Source organism: Arachis stenosperma, chromosome 9 (assembly GCF_014773155.1).
Source record: "Arachis stenosperma cultivar V10309 chromosome 9, arast.V10309.gnm1.PFL2, whole genome shotgun sequence".
In the NCBI taxonomy this organism is placed as follows: domain Eukaryota; kingdom Viridiplantae; phylum Streptophyta; class Magnoliopsida; order Fabales; family Fabaceae; genus Arachis; species Arachis stenosperma.
Window position 1 is genome coordinate 142,992,715 of NC_080385.1, and position 22,540 is coordinate 143,015,254.

At 34.6% G+C, this 22,540-nt stretch overlaps 1 pseudogene; it reads left to right on the forward strand.

The window, feature by feature from the left end:
• Positions 1–10,469: 10,469 nt before the first annotated feature.
• LOC130950006 (uncharacterized) lies at positions 10,470–11,930 on the forward strand (annotated as a pseudogene).
• The last annotated feature ends 10,610 nt before the right edge of the window (positions 11,931–22,540 follow it).

Consider the following 22,540-nt stretch of genomic DNA (forward strand, 5'->3'; position numbering starts at 1 on the left):
AAGATCTTATGGAGTGCTTTAGCTCCTCAATGTCTCTTCCTTGCCTTTGTTACTCCTCTCTCATGATTCTTTGATCTTCTCTAATTTCATGGAGGAGGATGGAATGTTCTTGGTGCTCCACCCTTAGTTGTCCCATGTTGGAACTCAATTCTCCTAGGGAGGTGTTGATTTGCTCCCAATAGTTTTGTGGAGGAAAGTGCATCCCTTGAGGTATCTCAGGGATTTCATGATGAGTGGGATCTCTTTTTTGCTCCATCTTTTTCTTAGTGATGGGCTTGTCCTCATCAATGAGGATGTCTCCCTCTATGTCAATTCCAACTGAATAACAGAGGTGACAAATGAGATGAAGAAAGGCTAACCTTGCCAAGGTAGAGGACTTGTCCGCCACCTTATAAAGCTCTTGGGCTATAACCTCATGAACTTCTACTTCCTCTCCAATCATGATGCTATGAATCATGATGGCCCGGTCTATAGTAACTTCAGACCGGTTGCTAGTGGGAATGATTGAGGGTTGGATAAACTCCAACCATCCCCTAGCCACGGGCTTGAGGTCATGCCTTCTCAGTTGAACCGACTTCCCTCTTGAATCTCTGTTCCATTGAGCGCCCTCTTCACAAATGTCTATGAAGACTTGGTCCAACCTTTGATCAAAGTTGACCCTTCTAGTGTAAGGGTGTTCATCTCTTTGCATCATGGGCAAGTTGAATGCCAACCTTACATTTTTCTGACTAAAATCTAAGCATTTTCCCCGAACCATTGTAAGCCAATTCTTTGGGTCCGGGTTCACACTTTGATCGTGATTCTTGGTGATCCATGAATTGGCATAGAACTCTTGAACCATTAAGATTCTGACTTGTTGAATGGGGTTGGTAAGAACTTCCCAACCTTTTTTTTGGATCTCATGTCGGATCTCCAGATATTCACTCTTTTTGAGTTTGAAAGGGACCTCGGGGATCACCTTCTTCATGGCCACAACTTCATAGAAGTGGTCTTGATGCACCCTTGAGATGAATCTCTCCATCTCCCATGACTCGGAGGTGGAAGCTTTTGCCTTCCCTTTCCTCTTTCTAGAGGTTTCTCCGGCCTTAGGTGCCATAAATGGTTATGGAAAAACAAAAAGCAATGCTTTTACCACACCAGACTTAGAAGGTTTGCTCGTCCTCGAGCAAAAGAAGAAAGAAGATAGATGAAGAAGAAGAAATGGAGGAGATGGAGGAGGTTTTGTGGTTCGGCCAAGGAGGAGAAGTAGTGTTTAGGGTGTGGGAAAATGAAGGAGTGAAGATGGGTTTATATAGGGGTAGAGAGAGGGGTAGGGTTTGGCTGTTATGGGTGGGTTTTATGAAGGATGGATGTGAGTGGTGAAGAGAATAGTGGGATTTGATAGGTGAGGGGTGAAGAAGAGAGAGAGTGGTGGGGTAGGTGGGGATCCTGTGGAGTCCACAGATCCTGAGGTGTCAAGGATAATTCATCCCTGCACCAAGTGGCGAGCGAAAATGCTCTCTATGCCAATTCTGGCGTTAAACGTCGGGCTGGTGCCCATTTCTGGCGTTTAACGCCAGCTTCTTGCCCTTTCCTGGCGTTTAACGCCAGTCTGGTGCCCCTTTCTGGCGTTAAACGCCCAGAATGGTGCCAGACTGGGCGTTAAACACCCATTTGCTGCCCTTACTGGCGTTTAAACGCCAGCAAGGTTTTCCTCCAGGGTGTGCTATTTTTCTTTCTATTTTTTATTCTGTTTTTGCTTTTTCAATTAATTTTGTCACTTTCCATGATCATCAACCTACAGAAAACATAAAATAACAAAGGAAAATAGATAAATATAACATTGGGTTGCCTCCCAATAAGCGCTTCTTTAATGTCAGTAGCTTGACAGTGGGCTCTCATGGAGCCTTACAGATACTCAGAGCAATGTTGGAACCTCCCAACACCAAACTTAGAGTTTGAATGTGGGGGTTCAACACCAAACTTAGAAGTTGGTTGTGGCCTCCCAACACCAAACTTAGAGTTTGACTGTGGGGGCTCTGTTTGACTCTGTTTTGAGAGAAGCTCTTCATGCTTCCTCTCCATGGTAACAGAGGGATATCCTTGAGCCTTAAACACAAAGGATTATTCATTCACTTGAATGATCAATTCTCTTCTATCAACATCAATCACAGCCTTTGCTGTGGCTAGGAAGGGTCTGCTAAGGATGATGGATTCATCCATGCACTTCCCAGTCTCTAGGACTATGAAATCAGCAGGGACGTAATGGTCCTCAACTTTCACCAAAACATCCTCTACAAGTCCATAAGCTTATTTTCTTGAATTATCTGCCATCTCTAGTGAGATTCTTGCAGCTTGCACCTCAAAGATCCCTAGCTTCTCCATTACAGAGAGAGGCATGAGGTTTATGCTTGACCCTAGGTCACACAGAGCCTTCTCAAAGGTCATGGTGCCTATGGTACAAGGTATTGAAAACTTCCCAGGGTCCTGTCTCTTTTGAGGTAATTTCTGCCTAGACAAGTCATCCAGTTCTTTGGTGAGCAAAGGGGGTTCATCCTCCCAAGTCTCATTACCAAATAACTTGTCATTTAGCTTCATGATTGCTCCAAGGTATTTAGCAACTTGGTCTTCAATGACATCTTCATCCTCTTCAGAGGAAGAATACTCATCCGAGCTCATGAATGGCAGAAGTAAATTCAATGGAATCTCTATGGTCTCATTATGAGCCTCAGATTCCCATGGTACCTCATTAGGGAACTCATTGGAGGCCAGTGGACATCCATTGAGGTCTTCCTCAGTGGCGATCACTGCCTCTTTCTCCTCTCCAAGTTCGGCCATGTTGATGGCCTTACACTCTCCTTTTGGATTTTCTTCTGTATTGCTTGGAAGAGTACTAGGAGGGAGTTCAGTAATTTTCTTGCTCAGCTGTCCCACTTGTGCCTCCAATTTTCTAATGGAGGACCTTGTTTCAGTCATGAAACTTTGAGTGGTTTTGATTAGATCAGAGACCATGGTTGCTAAGTTAGAGTGGCTCTGCTTAGAATTCTCTGTCTATTGCTGAGAAGATGATGGAAAAGGCTTGCCATTGCTAAACCTGTTTCTTCCACCATTATTGTTGTTGAAACCTTGTTGAGGTCTCTGTTGATCCTTCCATGAGAGATTTGGATGATTTCTCCATGAAGGATTATAGGTGTTTCCATAGGGTTCTCCCATGTAATTCACCTCTTCCATTGAAGGGTTCTCAGGATTATAAGCTTCTTCTTCAGATGAAGCATCCTTAGTACTGCCTGGTGCAGCTTGCATTCCAGACAGACTTTGAGAGATCATATTGACTTGCTGAGTCAATATTTTGTTCTGAGCCAATATGGCATTCAGAGTATCAATCTCAAGAACTCCTTTCTTCTGATTCGTCCCATTGTTCACAGGATTCCTTTCAGAAGTGTACATGAATTGGTTATTTGCAACCATTTCAATGAGCTCTTGAGCTTCTGCAGGCGTCTTCTTCAGATGAAGAGATCCTCCAGCAGAGCTGTCCAATGACATCTTGGACAGTTCAGACAGACCATCATAGAAGATACCTATGATGCTCCATTCAGAAAGCATGTCAGAAGGACACTTTCTGATCAATTGTTTGTATCTTTTCCAAGCTTCATAGAGGGATTCACCTTCCTTCTGTCTGAAGGTTTGGACTTCCACTCTAAGCTTACTCAATTTTTGAGGTGGAAAGAACTTTGCCAAGAAGGCATTGACTAGCTTTTCCCAAGAGTTCAGGCTTTCTTTAGGTTGTGAGTCCAACCATGTCCTAGCTCTGTCTCTTACAGCAAAAGGGAATAGCATAAGTCTGTAGACCTCAGGGTTAACCCCATTAGTCTTGATAGTGTCACAGATTTGCAAGAATTCAGCTAAAAACTGATGAGGATCTTCCAATGGAAGTCCATGGAACTTGCAATTCTGTTGCATTAGAGAAACTAATTGAGGCTTAAGCTCAAAGTTGTTTGCTCTATTGGCAGGGATAGAGATGCTTCTCCCATAGAAGTCGGGAGTAGGTGCAGTAAAGTCACCCAGCACCTTCCTTGCATTGTTGGCATTGTTGTTATTTTCAGCTGCCATGGGTTCTTCTTCTTTGAAGATTTCTGTTAGGTCCTCTACAGAGAGTTGTGCCTTAGCTTCTCTTAGCTTTCGCTTCAAGGTCCTTTCAGGTTCAGGGTCAGCCTCAACAAGAATGCTGTTGTCTTTGCTCCTACTCATATGAAAGAGAAGAGAACAAGAAAATATGGAATCCTCTATGTCACAGTATAGAGACTCCTTGAGGTGTCAGAGGAAAAGAAAAATAGAAGGAAGAGGTAGAAAATTCGAACTTATCAAGGAAAGATAGAGTTCGAATTGTGCATTGAGGAGGAGTGTTAGTCCATAAATAGAAGGATGTGAGAAGAGGGGAAGAAATTTTCAAAAATGAATTAAAAAGATTTTAAAAACATTTTGAAAAATACTAATTGATTTTCGAAAACTAAGAGTGGAAAAGAAATCAAGTGATTTTTGGAAAAAGATTTTGAAATTAGAAATTAAAAAGATATGATTGAAAACTATTTTGAAAAAGATGTGATTAAAAAGATATGATTTAAAAGTTATGGTTTTAAAAAGATATGATTGAGAAGATATGATTTGAAAAACAATTTAAAAAGATTTGATTTTAAAAATTAATGACTTGGCTAACAAGAAAAGATATGATTCAAACATTAAACCTTTCTCAACAGAAAAGACAACATACTTGAAATGTTGAATCAAATCATTAATTGTTAGCAAGTATTTTTGAAAATGGAAAGAAATTGATTTTGAAAACATATGATTGAAAAGATATGATTTGAAAAAGATTTGATTTTGAAAACTTGAAAAAAATTTGAGTTAAAAACAAAATCTTCCCTCTTGTGCCATCCTGGCGTTAAACGCCCAGAATGGTATCCATTCTGGCGTTTAACGCCCAAAACACTACCCTTTTGGGCGTTAAACGCCCAGCCAGGCACCCTGGCTGGCGTTTAAACGCCAATTTTCCTTCTTCACTAGGCGTTTTGAACGTCCAACTTTTTCTGTGTAATTCCTCTGCTGTATGTTCTGAATCTTCAATTCTCTGTATTATTGACTTGAAAAGACACCAAGAAAAAAACTTTTTTAAATTTTTAATGATGAGGAATAATCAAAATGCAACTAAAATCAAATAAACAATGCATGCAAGACACCAAACTTAGAAGTTTGTATACTACTGACACTAACAAATTGAGAATACATATGAGACACAACAAAACACTAAAGACAAGAGAATTTAAAGATTAGAACAAGGAAATCATCAAGAACATCTTGAAGATCAATGAAGACACATGATTGAATTCGAAAAATGCATGCAATTGACACCAAACTTAAAATGAGACACTAGAGTCAAATAAGAAACATAAATATTTTTGGTTTTTATGATTTTATAATTTTTTTTGGATTTTTTTCGAAAATTGAGTGAAAAAGAAAATAAGGATATCAAAGTTCTTAATGAGAATTCCAGGAATCATGCAATGTTAGTCTAAAGCTTCAGTCTAAAGAAATTAGACATGGCTAGCCAAGCTTCAGCAGGACATTACATTCAAGAGCTAAATTGATGAGAATCAATCAGCTTTGGTGATGATAAGAACATCACCTTGAAACACTAGAATTCATTCTTAAGAACTCTGAAGAAAAATACCTAAGCTAAGCAACAAGATGAACCGTTAGTTGTCCAAACTCAAACAATCCCCGGCAATGGCGCCAAAAACTTGGTGCTCAATACCATGGTCTAAACATAATTTCACAACTTCGCACAACTAACCAGCAAGTGCACTGGGTCGTCCATGTAATAAACCTTACGCGAGTAAGGGTCGATCCCACGGAGATTGTTGGTATGAAGCAAGCTATGGTCATCTTGTAAATCTCAGTCAGGCGGATTCAAATGGTTATGGATGATTTATGAATAAAGCATAAAATAAAGATAGAGATACTTATGTAATTCATTGGTGAGAATTTCAGATAAGCGTATGGAGATGCTTTGTCCCTTCCATCTCTCTGCTTTCCTACTGTCTTCATCCAATCCTTCTTACTCCTTTCCATGGCAAGATGTATGTTGGGCATCACCGTTGTCAGTGGCTACAGTCCCGTCCTCTCAGTGAAAATGTTCAACGCGCTCTGTCACAGCACGGCTAATCATCTGTCGGTTCTCAATCAGGTTGGAATAGAATCCAGTGATTCTTTTGCATTTGTCACTAATGCCCAGCCTTCAGGAGTTTGAAGCTCGTCACAGTCATTCAATCCTTGAATCCTACTCAGAATACCACAGACAAGGTTTAGACCTTCCGGATTCTCTTGAATGCCGCCATCAATTCTAGCTTATACCACGAAGATTCTGATTAAGGAATCCAAGAGATAAACATTCAAGCCTTGTTTGCTTGTAGAACGGGAGTGGTTGTCAGGCACGCGTTCATAAGTAAGAATGATGATGAGCGTCACATAATCATCACATTCATCATGTTCTTGGGTGCGAATGAATATCTTAGAACAAGAATAGGCTGAATTGAATATAAGAACAATAGTAATTGCATTAATACTCGAGGTACAGCAGAGCTCCACACCTTAATCTATGGTGTGTAGAAACTCCACCGTTGAAAATACATAAGAACAAGGTTTAGGCATGGCCGTGAGGCCAGCCCCCAAAACGTGATCAGAAGATTCAAAGATCTCAAGATGATCAAAGATCCAAAGATGATAATACAATAGCAAAAGGTCCTATTTGTAGAGAACTAGTAGCCTAGGGTTTACAGAAATGAGTAAATGACATAAAAATCCACTTCCGGGCCCACTTGGTGTGTGCTTGGGCTGAGCATTGAAGCTTCTATGTGTAGAGACTTTTCTTGGAGTTAAACGCCAGCTTTTGTGCCAGTTTGGGCGTTTAACTCCCATTCTTGTGCCAGTTCCGGCGTTTAACGCCGGGCAGTTTTGAGCTGATTTAGAACGCCAGTTTGGGCCATCAAAGCTCTGGCAAAGTATGGACTATTATATATTGCTGGAAAGCCCAGGATGTCTACTTTCCAATGCAATTGAGAGCGCACCAATTGGGCTTCTTTAGCTTCAGAAAATTCACTTCGAGTGCAGGGAGGTCAGAATCCAACAGCATCTGCAGTCATTTTCAGCCTCTGAATCAGATTTTTGCTCAGGCCCCTCAATTTCTGCCAGAAAATATCTGAAATTACAGAAAAATACACAAACTCATAGTAAAGTCCAGAAAAGTGAATTTTAACTAAAAACTAATAAAAATATAATAAAAACTAACTAAAACATGCTAAAAATATACTAAAAACAATGCCAAAAAGCGTATAAATTATCCGCTCATCAATGAGTTACTTAAAAGATTCGATTTATGTTTGCTGTGAATTACCATCTAATTTCCTTATAGAATTGTATTTGGATTTGTGAATTGCATGAATTTGCTGAGTTTCTGATCGAGATGCTTTGTTCTGGATTTGATAAGCGATATTGAGATTTTTCTTCTTATGTTGATGATTTTTGAAGCTAACATAATTTTGATTAGCTTTTGATTCTTTTTCAAATCAATAATTTTGAAAAAAGCTATTTAGTTGCTCAAGAAGGACTATGTGATGAAACATATGAATAGAGTGTTATTGTTGTTTGTTCGATTGCTGATTTTCTTTGCTTAAGTGTAGTGAATTATTTGAGTGATAAGTTAGCTGGATCGAAAGTCTTTTTCGATCTAGAAGTTTAGTTTTGTTTTTCTAATTTGATGATCTGTTTTCATTATGGTTCTTTGTTGCTGAATATGACATTTTGTCACGGAACAATTTCCTGCTTGATAAGTTGAGAGAAAGATTGTGAACACATGCCTTTTTGGTTGGTGATTATAAGATGAATTTTGCTTTTGTTTATGATCTGAAACCTGAGAATTTTCTTAACCCTTGCTTTTCTGAAAATTTTCTTATTTTCAACTATTGTTCTTATTCTCAGAGGTTTAAGGAGATTGGTTTTCTTGATTTGTAGTGCCTTTATGATATTTGGATTGTAGATCTTAGAGATTGGAAAGAATTGTTGATGATTTTTGATAAAAAGACTAGATATTTAATTTCTTAAAGCAAAATAAATTACTTATACGAATTTTTTTCTTCATTATATTCAACTAATTATTATAAACCACGCTTTCTTATTATATACCCCTTAATAACTCTAGTTTTAAAATTATCTGATTTCTCAATGAAACCTGATGTTTCATGAATAACATTTAGTTGAGTTTGTGTAAGTAAAATTATGTACTTACTTGAACTATACAATGATACTTTAAATTAAATTTTCACTAGGATTGAAAATATATTATTTATTTTAATGTGATAATATAAGATTTTTGTGAACTTTGTTGCTTTTAAATTTATAAGTGGGAATCAATATTAAAATAGCTTGAGATTTTATTAGGACAATCATAATATATAGAGACTATTTTGGTAAATTTTTCAACAAGTTAGGATTTTTTTTATTGAATGATTAGTAATTTGAAAGTCTTTTCTCTTGTAACGAAGTTATTGCTAATTTTATTATTAGTATTATGGAGTATTTACTTGAATATTTCCTCGCTTTACATCTTAATCATTAGCTTCTTTGTCACGATTATGTAAGCTTTGTTCTCTTGCTTTGCACTCATTTAAATATTTAATTATTATAATTCTTGACTCTTTGCGAAGTTGTTAAAATATTCCAGCAGTTGGCATTTTGACTTCTATCAGAATGTATTGTATACATAAAACATCACCATTACTTTAAGCTTTTTTCTTTCCTTTTTCTTTTGAGAAATTTCTTTTACAAGGATTTCACATCTTCCTCCAACCATTGATGATTATATGCTCTTATTTTTATTTTATTTATTCTTATGCATATTAAAATTTTAAGAGCCATTAATATCGGTTGAAAACTGCTGCAAAGCAGATATAGATATTTGTCTATATAAAATATGTGCATCAGTGTATGCATAATGATTGGTTTACAATTGGCAATTTATAGTTTATAGTTGTTCTCCTTTTCACATAAAAAATAGTCAACCTTTTTCTATAACCATAGTTATACTTGCATGTGTGTTTTCCATATATATATATATATATATATATATATATATATATATATATATATATATATATATATATATTTGTCTTTAGTTCATAAGCTTTAAGTTCAATAAATTATTTATGAATATGAATTTTTTTTTTGGTGTTTTATCTTTAAAAAAATATGATTTCATACTAATTTTCTGAAATTATTTTGCTACATGCTTTGATTATGTTAAAAGCAAATTCATAATTAGAGATTTAGACCAAAAAAAAAAGAGAGAAGAAAGTAGTTATTATAATTGATCCTAGTGTGTTAATTGTCAATATTTTAAATTTTAGTTTTATTATTATTATTATTATTATTATTATTATTATTATTATTATTATTATTATTATTATTATTATTATTTTATATGTGAATTTATTTGTAACTTCATACTAAGTCTAGTTCCATGATTATGGGAAATCATTTAACTTTATTTTACAATAATGATAAAAATGAGTTAAATGTATAGGTGAATTTTGGCCTTGAGAATAATGAGATGATTGCTTGCATTTTCTCGTTATGTTTTACATTATTTATCTATCATTTATAGTCAAAAGCTATTAAATTTTATTCTAGTATACTTAATATTCAAGGTTATGGCAATAATTATTTCAAATGGCCTTTGTCAAAGAATTCTAGATAAGAGAAAATGAGGATGTTAATTTTTGTGACAATTACTGTTTTTAATTTCATAACTGTACAATTGTCTTTCTAAAAGGTGCGGTCAAATCTTCTATTTGTTGTTTTGCTTTGTCCCTCTGTTATTGTCTTTGTCTTGTTGCTTGGGATTTGGATTTATAATTGTTGTGGGTATTTTATTTACGTTGTATATTTGTTGCTGTTTAGTTTTCCTTACCTATAGTGCTGTTGCTTCTTATTGTTTTCTTTAACTTCATTTGTCCTATTGATCTTATTATGCTCGATAAATCTTATAAAATTTTTAGGCCTTATATGTTCTTCCTCTTCTTTGATTCTAAAAGATTGTGTGTTATTTAATTGTGTTCCTAGTCATTCTCTTAAATCTTTGTGAATATTACCGTTGATTTTAGTGGCCATCTCTTGTGAACTTCGTACTTCTTTGATCTAACATAAACTTGTTTTGATTTCATACACCACCTTTTCTTTTATTGTTCTATTGAAGTTTCTTGATTCGGATTTCCTTTCTAAGATGCGATTGATTCTCTTTTTGGCATGCTTCACTGTTTTTGTATATCCTTGTTTAGTTGCGATCCTACGCATCTTCCCGAATTCTTGCGAACACCATCTGTGATATTTGCTCTTTTCTGCCTAAGTTTTGAATCCTTTTAAGCAAACTCGTATTTATTTCAATGTCACGTGCTATTCCCAGATATAGCAAGCGATACGTTAGTTCTTTAGGACACAGCTATCGATGTGGAAGTTCGGAAAGTTGAAATTCGAACACTTGACATAAGACTGGTTGCTACCATGGATATGTACTACAGAACCAAGATTGTATTTAGAAAAGATTGATGAACGATGTGAAGAGGGCTATGTATATCTGAGTTGTCAAGGGAACGAGAGTAGGAAAATGCCAATAACATCGTTTTATCAGGATCCTAGCTTGTAACTTTTGCACCTTGTTATACTCATTTCTCATGTTCGCTAAAGTGCTAAAACCATGTAAAGTTTTGAAGATTATATCAATTTTCGAGGACGAAAATTTTTATAAGGAGGGTAGAATGTAAAATCCCCACAATACCCCTTGTTCCTCTTTTTTCAAACCAAACCCTAACCTTCTTCTAACACACTCACTCACCTCTCACTACCGCACACACTCACTCCCCTCACACCCTCTTCCTCACAGCACACACACCAGACTCTGACAGAAAAAGAAAGAAAGAAAAAGGAAAGAGAGAAAAAGAGAGACCGCGATAAGAGAAGAGAGGAGGAAGGCGGGAGCTGTCCACGCCGAGCCACCATGCAAGAAGAGAGAGAGTCGCACCTCATCACCGCTAGCCTGGAGCACGCCGTTCGTGTCCCGTCGCGTCGCCGCCAGCTGCGTCTAGCTCGCTGCAGTTGCGTCGCCATAAGAGGCCAGAACTGAGAGAGATGCGTCTGAGAGGGAGGACGAGTGCGAGAGAGGAGACACGAAAGAAGGACTGCCACCGTTCTGCCTCACCGCCGTCGAACTGCTACAGCCGCCGCGCCTTGTCTCCGTCGCCACTAAGCTTCAATCGCCGCCATCTCTGTTGAGGGTCACCATCATTGCTGAATAAAGAGGGAGAGTTTGAGTCGGCCAGTGAAGGGAGGAAGAAAGAGTCGCGATGGAGGAGTCGTTCACCATCGTCGTGTCTGTTGCCATCAACGGAGCTCGTCGTCAGGGGAGCATCACCGATGTCACTGCTAATGAACCGTTTCCATCCCTGTTTTGATCTTGCTCAGCCCAACACCCCCTTCATTCTTGTCTCTAAATCAGCATAAATTTTCCCCTGTTTGGACTCCATTTATAAAACTGTAACGCTTCCACCTTTACTCTGCTATATTTTCTTCTTTTCTTACATGCTCTGGTTCTAATTGCAATAATATGTCTTTGTTTTAGTATTATCGCCCTACTTTTGTTGCATTTCTGCTGGAAATTATCTTGAGTACTGGTATTAGTGCTATCATGGAACGATTGGAGCTGTTGATGTTATGATTACATCTGTGATGTAGTCGTGGAAGTTGCTACCACTGTCTCGATCCAAATTATGTGCTCATTCGTTTCATTTTACTTCAATCCTCCTCACCTTGGATTCTGGCACTCGGGTTTGCTATCTTCGGTCCCTTAGGACCATGTTGTGGGCTTTATATTTATAATTATTTGGCTTTGTTATAATTATTTTGATATACAGTGACTGAGTTTATGTTATACTTACAAAGATTTTTATCAAAAGATTTTAAATTAGTTTGAATGATTGATTTATTAGAACTAAATATTTATCCTTGTTAAACTCATTTTAATATGCACATGAGACTATATTTTTATGAGACTATATGTATGTTTGAAAAAGTTTTATATTATTTTAAAGCATTTGATTTTACTCGAATATGTATTTTTGAAACATTGAAGTATTTGTTGGTATTCACTTATTTTAAAATTGTGAAATATATTTGAAATGCCTTAAGCTTGAGAAAATATAATTGAATATGATTTGGATGAGAAAGTATTATTTGATTTGATTTGATACCTCGTGTTTGAAAGACCGGAGAATTTGTTATAGTTGAAATTATATGTTTGAATTGGTTTGGGAGGCTCGTATTAGAAATCGTAGTTAGCGGCGGTTATGACGTTAACCTAGATGCATCTGGCTCAGACCTCAGCTAGTAGGGGCGTTGCTAGCCTAACGTGTAGGCCACACGTTGGGTCTGTTATTCCGTACGGACACACGAGAGGAAAGGGCTACCCTTAGAGGTGGAGCCGCCCAAGTGTGGACTATTTGATTTGATTTCTGTATGAGAACTCCCTTATTGATTCACTCATTCATATAAATTGTTATTTTCTAAATAAAATTATTTTTATAATAATGTTTATATGGTCTCATGTGAATTATAGATGTAATGTCTAGTCACTGGGTTGCAAAACTCACTCCGTTTTTTTTTTAAATATTTTTTTAGGAATAAATATTTGATTATGTGAGTATTTCTATTCAAGAGTAATGATCTGCAATTGGTATCTATTCCTTGTTGAGTTCTTAGGCGTCATCTGTTCCATATGTCACAAGCAGGATCCATTCATATTTATTTATTTTATTTTTGTTAAACATATGTAACTATTTATTAAAAAAAATTGTAAATTTTTCAAAAATATGTGTAACCTTCTTATTTATCTTATATTCGAATAAGTTAGGCTTGCCGGGGAACTATTTTCCTGAGCGCCTGTCATGGCTCATTTTGGGCTATGACATCTTCTTTGTTCCCATGAAAACAAAAATAGATGAGATGTTATGACAAATGAAAATCTAATAGAACCTTTTGTGGTTCTTGCACTTGACAGAAGACCCACAAATAAGTAATTCATTAAGTAATTCATAGTCATTAATCATTGTCAATATCACATCATTAGCAATAGCAGTATATGTATCATACTTCAAATACCCTAGATAACATAGTTTCAAATATCCTAAACCAAAACAGATTACTCTACATAACATAGTAACAAAATATCAAAAGAGCATAGTTTGATCAAATACTCTCTACAAAATATGTTCTACACAACTTTCAGTTAACATTGCAAATCGTTTTTTATTTTGTTGTTGGTGGTTTGAAGCCCGGGGTGGGGATGAATGTCATAAACTCTACCAAGCGTGCAGCTGTCCCAGAACTTGCTCCTTGCATTGGGTCCACATTGAAAGTTGTTTTCCTCTTAGATTGCAGCTTGTCAGGCCTTGTCACCTATTGTGGAGGTGGAGGTGGGTCTGATAGAGGGACCTAGTAAAATTGTTAACAGAATTAGTGACCAATACAACCCAATAAAAACCAATCAATATATTATCAAATAGTATCAATCAATTGGATCTAACCAACATTTTACTCATGTATTATAAACCAATACAAACCAATTAACAGTTAATCAAATATTAAAAACCACTCACTAACTTCAATAAATTGAAAACAGTAATTCAGATTACAGACAATTCAGTTGGGGCTTAGTTCTAATATATTAAACAAATTAATCAATTAAAAGTGTTTTGGCTACTATTAAAAAAAACAAAAATTAAAACATGAATATTTTGTTAAAAGTATTTGGTTTAATTTCAATCTGTCTCATGCAATCCTTAATCATGAAACATGAAAGAATAAAGCAAGTAAAATCAACAATATTTGGATACAATTACAACTTTGCTAATCAAAGTAAATTCAACTTTGGCTCAAGTATCAAATTATTATGCCATACAACCTACCTAACATTGCCAATACGTCACCGAATATAATGAAACAAGTACAATCCCTTTAGTGGAAAGAATGGCCAGAATGAATAGGGACTAGGAGACCAGGGATCTTTAACCATAATAATAATAATAATAATAATAATAATAATAATAATAATAATAATATAATAATAATAATAATAATAATAATAATAAACAGGAAAACCTTCAACAAAACATACCAGCTTGATCTGCGCTTTAATTATTGTTAAAACCAATGAGCATTATTTTCAATCTTCAAGTGGAAAAGCAAATAAGAGAAACTCATTGTCCTATCTAAAAAAAGAAAAGAGAATAAAAGGGCAAATATTTTTCATAACTGATTGCCAAAGTCGAACAAAGAAGTTAAAATCTTCACAAAATCAATTACATAACTAACAGTCACAAGTATTTGAAATAGCTAAACACGAAGGATTATGCTTTTTACAGGGATAATTAATGACAGAGTATTTCAGACACCAGAAGAAAAAACATCCATTTTATTTCCCATTTAAAGGGAATGTTAAAGTGATCATAAGTGATTAATGGGAGGAAACTATTCAAATTAGAACATTAAGAAGGAAAGTTAAAGATACGGTTTAATCCCCATTTACTCAAACTTCTTCAAATATTTCTACCAAAAGAACACATTTTTTCATTTAACAAATTGATATGCCAAGAGTTGAAGTCAACTAATGTTAATGAAGCACATATTAGGACAAACACAAGATTCATGCAGAAAATTTAAGGGAAGGGTTCTTGAGAAATAAAATAGACTCCACTTTAATCATCAAGTCATTCCTTCCTTCGAAGATTCCAACTAGTAATCACACCCTTAAAGTTTATGTATAAAAATAGGATTCTTTTATCAAAATTATATTTTTGTTATGATCATTAGATAATGCAGTACTCCCCTTCCACTATATCAGCACTCTTGTAAACAATAGTACAAGAAGGAACAAGGAAACACATGAAAGCAAAATTGTCATGTGTGTTCATTAGTCGAGGGACGGGAATTCAAGGATCCCATTTTAATATATAAATGCACTGAAATCTTGAATATGATCATCTACGACACCTCCAAGCTATAGTACTAATGTCAATGTCTAAGGAAAATCAAGTAGTTCAGTTCATGATTATCATTAAATTTCAGATGTATAATAAAACACTCATGGTGGTCATTGATGCAGATAATGTTCAACACATAAAATACTTTATTTTTACAAGAAATTACCCAGTTAATAATTAAATTAAAATGGGATATGAAAAAGTAAAATTGTTATTTTAAAATGGAATATGAAGAATCAAAGATTGCTCAAACGGACAAAGAATTGAACGATTCAGTTGATCACAACCACACACTTGCAAAAAAATTAAGCCCTAACATACAAAAACTCTATCATCATCAAAAACCATAATCAACCACATTCTCCCAAAGTTTCACTGATGAAGTAAAGTGAAAAAAATGAAAAACAACCCACAACCAACATTTTGAGAAAAACAGAGCATGGTAGTTGAGAACAACGATTTTGTTACTAACCTATTTTTCAAAAGATGACTCCCAGGTAATTAATCTTCACAATGTGGGGCGAAACAAGTAAGAAAAGTTTCAAACCTCCATTACTACGACACCCATGGTGCTTCTCTGACGGGAACGTATACGACGGGAAAAGGAGGAAGAGAAAGGGTCAATTGGGTTTCACTTTTGAAGTGGTTAATGTTTGGATTTTTATTTAATCCCTTTTCTCATGTCAACGACGTCGTTTCTAAAGATTTCGGCAAACAGTAAAATAACATCATTTTGAGACTGTCAGGTGTCATTTAAAATTGCCAGGTCAGCTCTCCGGTGACGGAAAACGATATAAGGACCAATTTGAGGTGGAGGTCAAAATTTCAGGGTACAATTAAAGTCAATTGAAATTTTGAGGGCTAAATTGAGTCGGAGATCAAATTTCAGGGGCCAATTTGAGTATTAACTCTTAAAATAACTGACCTTGAGAGATTGTACAACAATATGAAGGGAGAGATGGCCATTCTTTAAGTTGCAGTATTAGACCTTGGAGACTGCCCAACAGCTCCTGATCAAATGCCACAACGGCATGTTCCAGCTGACACGGTCAATGGGAAGGAAGTACTTGAGAAAGACTATGCAAATGTAGAAGAAGACACTGATGTCATTCTTGGTGGAAGCGATCCTGAAAATACTGGAACTCCTCTTAATGGAAAATCTCAAAAGATAACTATTATCAACCTGGACGGAGAAATGATAGCACAATCAGGAAATGTCAACTATACTCGTACCTATCTTCGTGAAAAGGTATATCCTTATATTAGCTACTTGTTTTCATTTGCAGCATTAGTATATTTTAGTTACTAATTTTTTAATTATTTTTTTATAAAATTCGTGTAGGCAAAAAAAGCATCTAAAGCTTCCTTGAACTCGTAACCCAAAGGTCACAACTCAAGTGAAAATTTCTGTTCTGGGCGAAAGAGGGGCAGACCAAAGGGATCCAATGGACCTAGAATACTATCATCTGAAATTGGCTGTGTACTCCCAATTGAACTGAAGTCTAAATTCCCTTCAACTAAGAAAATATAGTTGACACTACAAGAATGTCAAATATCACTTTATGTATTTGGCCACGACCTATATGAAGAGTAAAAACATTCAGTTAGCTACTTAACAAAAATAAAACTTATAAATATAAATAAGTTAATTATTGATGTCGAATATTTATTTCTGTGTCTTTTGTATTTGTAAGTTTTTACACAACTACAACTTTATCGTATCTACATATGGAGACTTTGTTCAAAAATAAAAATATTGATATGAGTCGAGCAGATTTTCAGTGTCTCATTCCTGGCAATGAAGTACACTCTAATGTAAGTAAATACGGTAATTTTTCTTAGGTTTGTGAAGAATATGCTTTAGTTATTAACATGTTCATTTCCATGTAGATTTCAATGCTAACTGCCCCTTAAAACAACAACGGCACAACGTATTAATATGATACCTTTGAAGATATGTTCAACAAAATAACAACTTGGTCTCTACCACCACAATTTGGGATAAGAAATTTCGGTAACGGATCCTAAAAAAATATATAGTCTCAATGAAACTAACGATTTATAATAAAAAAATTAGGTTGATGCCCTTAAGCCAGATATGTATGAAAAGTACAAAAACATCTGGATGCCGAAGTCTTCTGCGTTAAAATATGTATTTTATTTTCACTCACTCTGTATTTGAATTTTTTTGTATTTTTTTTAGTTTAATTGTCCATTAATCATGTCCACACAGATATATGTTCCACTCATTGACGACATTTTTCATTGGTTCTTGATGGTAATATCCATTGACGAGGGGAAGGTCTACAAACGTGATTTATATCCAAACCCAAAGCGAGATATCTCCAAAAAATTCGTCATGAGATGGACGGTGATATATTGAATCTTCCTAGTGTATTTTTAGTTGTTGATAGCATAGTAAATTATATATTTTTAAATATTACTTATTATTGCTTACTAATTCATATGATGCTATTATAAATGTATTATGTGTAATAGAAAATAATTTTTTAAACACTTCTTTTAATTTAATTTAAAAATTTTTCTGTGCATGTTATTTAAAGTTCATTCATCATTAACATGTTTTTGTTATTCATTTTATTTTGAGCCATAGTTCGGTCTATTAAATTTCATTTTCTTTGGTCCGTACTCCAGCACTAATATATTAGACAAAAAAAGCATTCCAATGGACAATTGGCCTCTCTGTATGCTCGTGGCATCCCTGATTACAATACAAGGTTTAAAGCCAAGTTTATTGTGATATGCTTGTTAACTAGATCATGAATAGTAATGATCCTAATTAACATGTCTTGTATTTTATAGTGATAACTCGGCAGTTTGGTTGCTTGAGTGGATGGCAATGGAGGACATGTTTCGACCCAATCTCACTACTAAGGTAAGTTAACAAATTTCTACCTTGTGTACTTTTCGTATCTTTTAACACAATAATTAATTTAACTTTTTTGTATTGTAGCCCCCTGACTCCAAAATTCGAATGCTTGCGGCATGTGCAACTTTAAATGGGACTCACAATGAATATAATCACATGGTCAAACATCGTTCTGCAGCTAGGTAGAAAGCATTGGTTGGCAATTTGATGGTCACCGTATTTATTATTAGGAAAGGATAGAATGCATTTGATTTGATTGTTTGGTATTTATGTTGTTTATTCTAAGGTCTATTTGTTAGATCAATTACTTTTTTTATTTACCTTTTATATGTTCTCCTTAATATTTAGGATTTTTTAGTTACACATCTTTTATATAGCATATTATTTTTTTCGTTGAATTTCAATTATGTGTGGTTAAAAATTTAAAAATTACCAATTATGTACTCCCCAGTGCTATCTTACTATTTCATCCCTACTACTATAATTTAAAAACATTCAGTTATTCACTGAACAACATATACAAAACTCACAAAGTCACGTTTTCCAGCCGTTTTTATAATTACTGGAACTTATATATGAATATCTGTTTAATCATTTTTAAGACTCTAATTTGTTTATTCTAAAAGTGTTGAGTATTTTTTATTTTAATAATATGTAAAAAGTAAAAATTTATTTTATTTAATAACTAATAAATTTAGACCCTGATTTATTTTATTGTTTCGCCATAGTTGAATTGACATAGTCCCATTATATGATTCGCAATAAAATTTCTCTTACATTAGACTGAATGTTGGATAATTTTTATTTAATTTATATTGATACGTATATGTTATTTATTTTAATACCTTTAATAAATTAAAAGGAAAATGAAAGTTTGGTGTTCGATTCTTTTTTTCTATTTTACAAAAGTCACGTTTAGTAGAAAAAAATTAACATTGAACCTTTTTAAATAAATACAAATAGGAATTAAGAATCAAAAATTAAGAATTACTGATTTGTTAAGTGTTTTCTAAAAAGAATATTTTTAAATCAATGAACATTTAAATCAATAAAAATTTCTAAAAAAAATTTAAATTATTTTAAATGATTTTTTTAATAACAAATAAAACAAATATAAGAATTATAAATATTCAAAAATAATATAATTTAAAATGTATTATTTTTGTAATGTATTCCCTATATGATTAGACCAAACAGTGATTAGGAATATTCTTAATTTTTGTATCCACCGTAGTTGCGTCATATTTCGTTCAGGTAATAATACCATAATTTTGAAATATTTTTACAATGTGAAAAAGTAAAAATAATTTTAAATTGTATAAATTAATATATCTTTTCATGATGTCTTGCATTAGTAACCATTAAATACAAATGTATCGTTAGAGTAATAGCAAATATAATTTTCACATCTAATATTTCGGGAGTTAACTATAAAAATAGATTCACTTACCATATAATATGTATAACCAGATTTAGCTAATATAGTATGGTTATGCTACTATATTTTTTTATAGAAGTCATCTTAAGTCCGAAAATGTAAATAAATAAAGTAAATGTATCGAAAGAGTAAACTAAGAATAAATAAAAAAAAATAAAATTCATATCCATCTTTCATCCAAGGCTAGACAATAGCAGCTAATGATACTTGCCTTTCTGATTACCGATGGTCACATCAAAATGCTACAAGAACCAAAAAATTAAAATTAGACAACCATGTAATTAATAAGAATCAATATATTAAATACTCACCATTTAATCGATCCCCTCCTCACTTGTTTGACTAGACCAATCGTCATCATCTTCAGGACCTCCTCCATCTCCACTTTCCATTTGATTATGGTCATTTCCACGGCGACAATTTCGGCGATTGTGTCCTATACCGTTACATTTGCTGCACCGAATCTTTCGCTTTTTCTTTTTGTCCCTAGCTTCTTTTGAAGAAGTATTCGTCCGTATTTTGAATTTCTCACCCGCACTATGAGAAATTCCCTCTCTATTCTTTACATGTTTGGCAAATAATTCAGCCTTTTTGTTTCTAACCCACTTCATAACATCTTTAAAATCACCTAAATCTCCTCAAGCAGCAAATGGCAAGCCCTCCAGCTCATCATTCATAGCAGCAATCCTACTCTCATAACTTTCATTTCCAACTAACGATCCCCGCTACTCCAACCTTATATGTGCCTCTTTTGCTTTCATGGTCCACTGCTTCAATATCAGTGACTTAGGTAATTCTGTAATTTGAAGATATATCAAGAGACAAAGGATATGAACACATGGAATGCTAAATGACTCCATTCGTTAACATAAACACCTAAACCCATTGCTGCCAGGCCAATAAGATACAACCCATTTTCGTGTTAACTCACAATATTTTTGTACATCATAGTTCACACTACATGAAGTCTCTCACCAATTAACTATTATCACACTTGACGCTTTAAACAATAATAATCGAAACAAGTAGAACACCTCTCTTGTATAAACAGTTGCACCTGATCGCTCTAATGCTTGCACCTGTGTTTGCATTATCGGATACCCGTATGAGGTGTAATAGTCAGCCTCAGCCTCATTATTCCGCAACAAACCCATCCACTGGCGGAAGTGATGGAAGAATTTCTTAATGTTGTAGCCTGATTTTACAAACCTAGCAACTTACGAATGTAGTGCCTCACATCTCGATGTAGTTCTCAACCCATCAAAGAACTTGCCTTTCATATGTGCTGTAGCCCACATATCTTTAATCCCATAAGTGGTCTCAACCCACTCCATGTCCTTAACCCCAAAACTATTAACCATTGACGCCCACCGCTCCTCAAACTCATCAATCTCATAATCACCAAGCATACATTTCCTGAATTGTTGGGTAAACTTAGGGTTGGAGACATTGGCTGTGGAATTTCTTAACCAATGCCATCCGCACAACCTATGGTGTGCATCTGGAAAGACCTTTTCAATTGCAAGCTTCATAGCCTTGGCACCATTAGTTATCACAACATCTAGTCGTATACCATTCATTGCTTCCACAAATCTCTGTAACAGCCATATGTAAGTTCCTTCTCCTTCATCAGCCACAATTGCACTGCCAAAAACTATTGTTTGAAGGTGATGGTTCACTCCTGAGAAAACTACCAATGGAAACTTATACTTGTTTTTCTTGTAAGTTGCATCAAAGTCCATAACATCACCAAATACTTCAAAGTCAACACAGCTCTTCCTATCCATCTTGATTAGGTGCCGAAACACACCATTGTTATCCACCTCGTAGCTCCAGTAAAACTTTGGATCTAATTTCTTCCACTTCTTTAGATACTTCAACGTTTCGGTCACATCACTTTCCATCAATTACCTTTCCTTTTCTATTTGGTTGTACATATCTTTTCTTCGAAATCTAACATTCTCAAAACCACCAGATTGCTCGACAAAATGCATATATATTTGGATTGTAGAAATTCCAGCATCTCTCATGTCATTCATTCTTCGAATTTCTTCATCAGTCATTCTCTGTTGTGATCTCAACATCCGGCTCAAAGTTGGGGGTCGGGTATTAACTCATGATTATGTTTATTTTGAAATAATATTGTACACCACCAGTCTCTACCAACATCTATGTGAACTCGCATTTGTGCTACACACCCACACCTAGTCTCTGGCTTTGGAGCTCTCTTCCTATTTGTTTCATCGACCCCTCTGAAAATACGATATCCTTGTCTCGAACACACAAATGTTTGCCAGAGTATGCTCTTATCAATCTCATTGTTCCCAACCTTGAACTTCCTAATTGAAAATCTATTGACCCTCCCAAATGCATTGTAAAAGGCATAGGCAACATCAAGGTCTGAAAATACATACTTCTTAGCAGCATCAACGCTCAAACCTACGAAATTAACCCGACCGATACTTCCTATACTATTCAATAGCAGGTCTTTAACATCATTGTCATCACTATCAACTAACAATACGTCTATTTCCTGAAAGACATTAAACAATAATAGACCTCAACGTTCTAAACATAATTTCAAACAATAATAAACCTTAACATCCTAAATGTAGGAATAATCCAGCTAAAAAGATGTACCTCAGCTGAAGCATTTTCTATTTGGTTATGCGATGACTCTCGAATCAAATCAACCAATTTGTCGAATGCTATATTTACTGCATACTATTACAATAAAATAAAATAAAAAATATTCATATTTATGAAATGACAAAAGTATAAAAGATTTGACATATTCACAACTATGAAAGTAAGTACCAAATGACAAAAATAGGCACAAGACACCAAGAAATGAAGTCCAAAATTCTCTTCTTCAAAATACAAAAATAATAAAAGATAAAACAATTACAAATAAATCACAAGGATATATCACAAATAATAAATTTTTACCAACACAACATTCACACTTCCAAAGTACAATAACCAAATCACACAAATAGCATAATAACAAATCATAAAAACAGCATTCATGAATCTATATTATTATAAAATACATTTTCATAATGCTTTCCTTTACTCCTAGCACTTTACTAGAGA